We start from the raw sequence: 9,545 nt of genomic DNA, 5'->3' as shown, positions 1-9,545 counted from the left end.
AATTCCCCGATAATGTCTCCAAAAACATGGTGCTCAATATCATGGTGTCTAAAATTTAATTCACAACTTCGCACAACTAACCAGCAAGTGTATTGGGTCGTCCAAGTAATACCTTACGTGAGTAAGGGTCGATCCCACGGAGATTGTTGGTATGAAGTAAGCTATGGTCATCTTGTAAATCCCAGTCAGGTGAATTTAACTAATTTAAGAGATTATTGGTTTAAATAAAGATAATAAAATAAACAGAAAATAAAGATAAAATTACTCATGTAATTCATTGGTGGGAATTTTAGATAGGCGTATGGAGATGCTGTGTTCCTTCTGAATCTCTGCTTTCCTACTGCTTTCATCCAATTCTTTTTACTTCTTTCCATGGCAAGCTGTATGTAGGGCATCACCGTTGTCAATGGCTACATCCCATCCTCTCAGTGAAAATGGTCCAAATGCTCTATCACAGCACGGCTAATCATCTGTCGGTTCTCAATCAGGTTTGAGTAGAATCTAGTGATTCTTTTGCGTCTGTCATTAACGCCCAGCTTTCAGGAGTTTGAAGCTCGTCACAGTCATTCAATCCCGGAATCCTACTCGGAATACCACAGACAATGTTAGACTTTCCGGATTCCCATGAATGCCACCATCAATTCTAGCTTATAACACGAAGATTCTGATCAAGGAATCCAAGAGATATGCACCCGATCTAAGGTAGAATGGAAGTGGTTGTCAATCACGCGCGTTGATAGGTGAGAATGATGATGAGTGTCATGGATCATCACATTCATCAAGTTGAAGTGCAACGAATATCTTAGAACAGGAATAAATCGAATTGGATAGAAAATAATAGTAATTGCATTAAAACTTGAGGTACAGCAGAGCTCCATATCCTTAATCTATGGTGTGTAGAAACTCCACCGTTGAAAATACATAAGTGAAAGGTTCAGGCATGGCCGAATGGCCAGCCCCCATGATCTGAGAACTAAACGTCCCAAGATGTCTAATACAATAGTAAACTATCCTATTTATACTAGACTAGCTACTAGGGTTTATAAGAGTAAGTAATTGATGCATAAATCCACTTTCAGGGCCCACTTGGTGTATGTTTGGGCTGAGCTTGATCTATCCACGAGCTGAGGCTTCTTTTGGAGTTGAACGCCAAGTTGTAACGTGTTTTGGGCGTTCAACTCTGGTTCGTGACGTGTTTCTGGCGTTTGACTCCAGAATGCAGCATGGAACTGGCGTTGAGCGCCAGTTTACGTCATCTAATCACGAATAAAGTGTAGACTATTATATATTGCTGGAAAGCTCCGGATGTCTATTTTCCAACGCCGTTGAGAGCGCGCCATTTTGAGTTCTGTAGCTCCAGAAAATCCATTACGAGTGCAGGGAGGTCAGATTCCAACAACATCAGCAGTCCCTTGTCAGCCTCCTATTAGAGTTTTGCTCAGGTCCCTCAATTTCATCCAGAAAATACCTGAAATCACAGAAAAACACACAAACTCATAGTAAAGTCCAGAAATGTGAATTTAGCATAAAAACTAATGATAACATCCCTAAAAGTAACTAGATCATACTAAAAACTACCTAAAAATAATGCCAAAAAGCGTATAAATTATCCGCTCATCAAAGACCCTAATCAACATCTTAGCACATTCTTGAGGATATGTGATACAATAAAGTCCAACGGGGTACACCCTGACATCTACAAACTACTCTTGTTTCCTTTTTCACTCAGAGATAAGACAGCAAAGTGGTTAGAATCATTCCCCAAGGACAGCCTAACTACATGGGAAGAGGTCGTGAACAGATTCCTTGCAAAATTTTACCCTCCACAAAGAATCAACAGGCTGAGAGCTGAGGTACAAACTTTCAGACAACAAGATGGAAAAACACTCTATGAGGACTGGGAGAGATTTAAAGATCTGACAAGAAGATGCCCACCGGAAATGTTCAATGAGTGTGTACAACTACATATCTTTTATGAGGGACTATCCTATAAAGCAAAGAAGGCAGTGGATCATTCTTCAGGAGGCTCACTCAACAAAAAGAAAACCATTGAAGAGGCCATTGATGTCATTGAAACTGTAGCTGAAAATGAGTTTTTCTATACTTCAGAAAGGACTCAGAAAAAGGGAGTGCTAGAACTCAACTCTGTAGTTGCTTTGTTAGCTTAGAACAAGGAAATTGCAGCACAAATAGCAGCCTTAACCAAGAGGATGGAGCCCAACTAAGCCTCAGTCATTCAAGACCAAACTCCTCAACAAGAAGGGAATGCACCAGAATCTGAAGGTGACTGGGAAGAAGCTAATTATGTTCACAATTCATCCAAAACACCATATGACCCACACTCTAAGACATACAACCCAGGTTGGAAGAACCACCCAAACTTTGGGTGGGAAAATCAACAAAACCACAACCAGGACCACAACAAGCCTTATTCATCAAATCAGCATCCCAACCACAACCCCAACCATCAAACAGGGAACCATAGACCCTACCATAACTCACAAAACACATCATACCATAACAACCAACCTACACACAAAAACCTCAATCAAGATGAACCATCCTCAATTATGCAACCATGCGAAATCAATAGCAACTTTGAGAGGATGGAGGCTGCTAACGTTAGGATTTTTGCTAGTAAAGAATTTTACAAAAATAGTCGCATTGTAGAAATAGATTCTAAACCAACAGAAATCCCTTCGTGCAAATGTTTTGGTTGTCACAAGTAAGAAACCCCTAAATAATTGATAACCGAGTATTCAAACCTCGGGTCGTCTTCTCAAGGAATTGCAGGGATGTATGTTCTTATTATTGGCTATGAAAAAGGTAAAATTGGGGGTTTTAGAAATAAGGAATGAATATGGCAAGTAGTTCAAATGACAATTAAAATAAATAAATACTGTAAAGCAAACTTTTGGCAAGGTATGAGAAATTGGAAGTCCAGACTTAGTTATTCTTATCAATAATAATGATAGTTGAATCTTAATTCCACTTAGTTAACCTTTGCTAAAGCAAGGGAAAGTCAAGGGACTAATTAGTTGACCTTCGAATCCTATTTATTTCCTAAGAAAAGGTTGGGATTATTGAAGTTCAGTTCAATTAGCAAAGATAACAGTTATCAATTATGTTGAGCTAAGATAACTCCTGAGTTACTGATTTCTTAACCAAGACCAAAAGGGAAGGAAATTAAATCTACCGGAATAAGAATATCTTCAGATTGGGAATGATCAATAACATGAATAAAAAGAGCAATATTGGATTGAAATATTTCAAGTAACATTAAATAAGAAAATCATAACATGAATGTAGCATAAGCCAAATAGGCAACATAACTAATACAAGCAAGCATTAATGGTATCTGAAAATAAGAGATAACTGTCAAGCAAAAGAACATTGAACCTAGTAAAAAGATAATACTTGAAGCAAATAAAATCCTAAAACTAAATCCTAATCCTAAAGAGAGAGAGGAGAGAACCTCTCTCAAAACTAAATCTAAATCATGGAAAGTGAATTATGAAAAGCATGATCTGAATGGATGCATTCTCCCACTTTATAACCACTAGTCTATGCCTTCTGGACTTGGATTTGGGCCAAAAAGGGCTTCAGTATCCGCTAAGAGCGTTTTCTGCAATTTCTGGTGCGTGGCCTCTGTCACGCGTCCACGTGGGTCACGCGGTCGCGTCAATTGCAGTCTTCCTTGTCGCGCGGTCGCGTCAGTCATGCGGCCGCATCATAGGTGTTCTTCTTTAGGCGTGCAGTCACGTCAGTCATGCGGCCGCGTCGCTTCTTCTTCGCGCTTGGCATGCGGCCACGTCGTCCATGCGGTCGCGTCGCTCCAGTTTCTTCATAAACTCCGTTTTATGCTTTCCTTTCATTTTTGTATTCTTTCTTTCCATTCTCTGAGCCATTCATGCCCTATAATATCTGAAAAAACTTAACACACATATCAAGGCATCTAATGGTAACAAGAGAGGATTAAAGATAGGTAACTTAAGGCCAAAGAAGCATGTTTTCAATCAAAGCACATAATTAGGAAGGCAAATGTAAAACCATGCAAATAGTATGAATAAGTGGGTAAAGAGTTGATAAAATCCACTCAATTAAGCACAAGATAAACCATAAAATAGTGGTTTATCAACCTCTCCACACTTAAACAATAGCATGTCCTCATGCTAAGCTCAAGAGAAGCTATAAAGGGGTGAAGAGGGATGGTAGAATGTATGCAATGCAACCTATAAATGCAACTACATGCTAAATACTTTTACTTACTTGGTTAAGAGTAAATAAGTTCTTCAAGACAAATATAAATCAAATTTCTCTAATTCAAATCATACAGTGAAAACAAGTAAACTTGTAAGAAGATAGCTCATGAAAGCAGGGAACATAGAATCAAGCATTGAACCCTCACTGGTAGTGTATATGCGCTCAAATCTCAAGTGTCTAGGGTCAATCTCTCTACTCTTCTCTAATCATGCTTTCTAAAACTTTGTTCTTCATCTAACCAATCAACAAATATTTAGTATACTAATGCAAACATCATAAGGTCTTTTCAGGGTTGTAATGGGGCTGAGGTAAAGGTAGGGATATGTATATAAGGCTAAGTGAGCTAATTAAGTGAATCCTTGATTAGTCTAAGATCTCACCTAACATACATACTTTGTAAAGCAAAGCTTCTTTACCTATTCTCCCATATTTTTCCCACTTTTGATGTTACATGCTCATGCATTAGTTTTAATTTTGTCCTATGTGCATTGCATTATTTTGCATTTGGGGAATTCTTTTGTATCCCCTTTATTCAAATACTGAATTAAATTTTTTTTAATGCACATGGTAATTCAATTATTTTGATTTCACATGAGCATGCTTCCCAAAATTTTTATTTTGAATTATTTCATTCTTTTCAACTTCCTACCCTTTGTTTTTATCATCCATGTTCCCAATAGGTTTTCCACACTTAAACAATTACACAATTTCTTTCTTAAGCTAACCAAGGATTCAACTTGGGATTTTAAATTTGTTTTTCTGCTTAAGGCTAGTGTTGTGGTTTATAGAATAAGAGGGAATTAAAGGCTCAAGGGGGCTAACAAGGGTGATGTAAAAGGTAGGCTAATTTTGGGATAAGTGAGCTAGAATCAAATAATGGCCTCAATCATATGCAAGCATGTAAATATATTAAATATTAGACATATAGAATGGAACAAAGTAAAGATTACAATTATAGAGAAGAAAACACACAAGAATAAAAATTTATGGTTAAATAATGTAACCATATAAATAAGCTCAAAATCTCACAGGTTGTGTGTTCTTTGGCTCAAAAACCATATTCCAAATACAACTTCAAAACAAGTTTAACACAAATTTTTCAATTTAAATTAGTGAAATACTATAAAAATTTCTTGAAAAAGAAAATATTTCTTCAACCAAGTGGTAAAATATGCACAAAATCAAATAAATATGCAAATGCAACAACTAGCTACAAAGAAAATTTAAACATTGGTGTTGAGACAAGAAAGTACTAACCCATGGAGATCGGTATCGACCTCCCCACACTTAAAGATTGCACCATCCTCGGTGCATGCTAAGATGTACAAGTGGATGGCTGCTCCAACTTATGCCTTTCTCCAAAGATTGTTGATGACATGTCACCATGTCATGTTTTTCTATGCTTTTTCATACAATAAATTGATGATTAGTGCTTAAATATTGCATTCTTTTGTGCTTAATTGGAATATTTCCTTGATCTTTTAATTTTATAAATCTTGTATGAAATAAGAAGAAAAAGAAGCAAAGAAGCACAAAATAAGCTAAAAAGGAGAAAAAAAAAGAGCTTTGGGGCACACTTTGAAGTTGGAGCACACTTTGGAGCCTTAGGCCACGCTTTTAAAAGCATGGCCCATGACCAAATCAAAGAAGGAAGCAACCAGCACTCACATTGCTCCGCTCTTGCCAAGAGCAGAGCAGTATCGTGATAAAACAAAGTGAGGTTGGAGCAAATTTTCGCTAAGTTAAATTTGGGGCGCTCACAGCATGACCATGCCTCCTTTAAAGGGCTATAACTTGAGCTACAGATGTCCGATTGATGTGCTTTCAGTTGCGTTGAAAAGCTGACATTCAGAGCTTTCCAACGATGTATAGCAATTCATATTTGGCGTAAAATGGAGGCTTAAGTGAAAGGCATCTTTAAGGGCCAAAAATAAGCAAAAATAAACCAAAGTGCTTCCACTAAGGCTCGAAGAGGGAGACACAAGGAAACCAAGGAAGTTTGCTCTCTCAAGGAGAGCAGAGTGCTCTCTTGGTGAGAGCAATGTTGTGCTCTCTTCATAAAAATTCAACGAAAATTATTTCCCCAAATGCTTTCACAAGGGTTTGAACTTGGGACCTCCCCTTGGAAGCTCCATTGCGCTGCTCACAAGGAGAGCAGAGCACTACTCCTTGGTGCCACACACATGTGGCGCACAGCTTGACACGGCCCAGGGAAGCATGTCACGCACAATTTGGCACGGTCAAAGAACTTGTGCGCGCACAAGACACACCACAAGCCAATGCTCTGCTCTCTACAAGAGCAAAGCATCCTCCTGGGAGCAACACTTGGGCTAAAAATTCAACCAAAATTTCATTTAAATTCAATTCCTCTCCAAATTGAATCAAGGCCAACCAAACCCATTTCTCCTCAAATCCAAAGTAAGCAAAGCCCACATCATCACTCAAAGACACATGCATCAATTAGATTAGGATTTTCATTTTAATTGTACTTTGTTTTAATTTCATTTTCATTTTCACTTTGTAAAGCCTATATAAAGGCATCAATTTCATCTCATTGAAAGAAGGCTAGCTCCACTAGGGAGCATTAGGATTAGAGAGCTCTCTCTTTTAGTTTTCTTTTCTTTGTTTTGAATCTTGGGTGGAGAATTGAAGGAATTCTGTTTCATTCTCCCTTTGAGATTTCTCTTTGTTTGCCTTGCTGCATAATTTCAGTAAATTGCAATTTAAATCAAATTCCTCTTACTGCTTTCATCTTCTTTTCTTCTTCAATCTGTCTGCTATTGAATCAAGGAAGGGCTTGAGATCTAGACTTGTTTTCTAGTCTCTTTGATTCCCTGAGATCTTCAATTTTATTTTGCAACTGAGTTAAGTTCTTGGCTGCTCTTTTGTTTTTACTGTTTCATTGAAATTGTTGATTCTTCTTCTGGAATTTCATGCATGATCTAAGTTCTTGCTGTTTTGATTCTTCAACACCTTTACATTTCTGTTTTGATATTGAATTGATCCGTTTCTAAATTTCAAAATCTGAGAGCTCTTTAATTCACTGCACTTTACATTTTTCAGTTCTGTTTAAATTCACTGCTCCCACTCCCTTTTATATTCAATGCAATTTATATTTATTGTCATTTAAGTTTCTGCAATTTACATTGCTTGCTCTTTAAGTTTCTGCCCATTTACATTCTGCAATTTTAATTTCCCTGCAATTTTACATTCTGCAGCATCAATTTCACCCAATCACTCAATGTTAGCTTGACTAAACTAATCACCCACTAAAGTTGCTTGATCCATCAATCCCTGTGGGATCGACCTCACTCTAAGTGAGTTATTACTACTTGATGCGACCCGGTATACTTGCCGGTTAGATTTGTGTGTTTGGAAATTTCTTTTTCCACAAAAACACCATCAAGTTTTTGTCGCCGTTGCTGGGGATTGATTTAGATCAACAATGATTAAGTGGGTGAGAAGTCTAGATCAGGCATTTTTTTTGTTTTTGTTCTCTGTTCTAAATTGAAATCAAGGTGTTTGAGTTATTGCCTCACTCTGAAGTTCTTCTCTGAAACATGAACTTCAATTTTCATTGGTGTTGTGTTTTACAAAATTTAAATGGAGTTAAACTCATTTTGTGATCAAACAAATTTTCTGGGATATCACCCACCATCACAAATCTCTAATGGTGGCTGGAAATATCACCAAGAATTTACAGATTCTAAGCACTCCAATCCATGGAGATGCACTTCAAAGCCACAAGATGAACAAGATAATCATATGGGATATTTCTCACCACCACAAAATGATTTAAGTCATTATTCTAATGGTGGTTGGGAGTATCACCAAGAATTAAAGGAGTATGAACAATCAAGTGAAATGAAATATTTCCCAGAGCCATAAAGTGACTCGTACTATTATGGCACGTACACAAATGATGGCTGGGAAGGGAAATACAATGATTCACATTCTAATTATTTAAGGACATTATCACTTGATTGTGCTGCCAGAGCATACTTGGAAGAGTGTTCATCATTTGATTATGCCTCAACACAAAATTTCCTCCAAGATCCATACAACTCATCTCACCAACCACAAAATTACTTTCAACTTTCATCTTTTGAGCTAGTAGCTGAGGATCCCCTTCAAAAGTCCAGAGAATTATTGGAAAGACTAGAACAATTTATGGAAGAACAAAAACAACGCTGGACAGAGCAAGAATTCCTCCTCAAGAAGACAGAAGGGCATGTAGAGCAAAGGAGGATTCATTCAGGATCACCAAGTGTTAAGGACGAGGAACAATCTTTGAGTGAAGAAGAGGAAGAAGAGGTTCCTATATCAATTGAAATTTTAATGGAGGATGAGGAGGAGGAGGCAATTGAACCTGAAGCTGCATATCCACAGAAGCCACTTGAGATAAAGGAACATGAAAACTTGCAACCTCCACAAACCTCCCTGAACCAAAGACTCCTAACACTTGAATCTGTGATTGAGAAATATGAAGAGGAGATGAAGAAATCTTGGGAAGAACAACAAACCTCCTCCATGAAATTGCTATTAAGTCAATTGCTGAGTGCAAAAGAGGAAGTAGAAGAGCAAGAAAGTGAGGAAGACACTCAAGAGAAGTCACATTCAACTGAAGCAAAGAAGTGCAAAGAGGAAGGGCTCATGGAACAACCAATTCAAAAGGCTTTTGATGAGGAGAAAAATCCAATAAACACACAGCAACCAAGTCTTGAATACAAAGGAGTGAAGGCAACTAACAAGAGCACCAATCATGTCCCTGAACCAGCAAGCAAACTCAATCAAGCCAAATTCAAAAGGAAGCTTGCTGAGGAGAGGCCAAGACAAAGGACACTAGCTGAAACTTCTCCTCCCTTGAAGTCATTCCTCTTAACAAACTGGAAGAAGAGGAAGAAAGTAAAGAATAGGTAGACAGTAGGTATATTTCTTCTCCTTGCTTTGTTTAAATTTCAATAAATTGGCATATGATCACATTCTAAGTTTGGTGTTGCCTTGCAACAAATTGTTTTCAATCCCTTTTGGATGATTGCATCAATTCTACATGCAAGTGTCACACTAAGATTCTAAGTTTGGTGTGTCACTTAATTTTCTATGCAGTGAATCCAGCAACATCACTTGTCTGCATAATCATATTGCCTTTTACAGTGTTATTTTTCTTCTTAGTTGGATAATTTTTGTTTTCTCTTTGTTTCATTTATTTACTTGTTTTTAATGCTTTCTTTCATTAACTGTTTTTGTTAATACATCACCAAGACATCCTTATTCATGACAGA

This window comes from Arachis stenosperma, chromosome 4 (assembly GCF_014773155.1).
Source record: "Arachis stenosperma cultivar V10309 chromosome 4, arast.V10309.gnm1.PFL2, whole genome shotgun sequence".
NCBI lineage: Eukaryota > Viridiplantae > Streptophyta > Magnoliopsida > Fabales > Fabaceae > Arachis > Arachis stenosperma.
Note: the sequence above shows the minus strand (reverse complement) of the source record.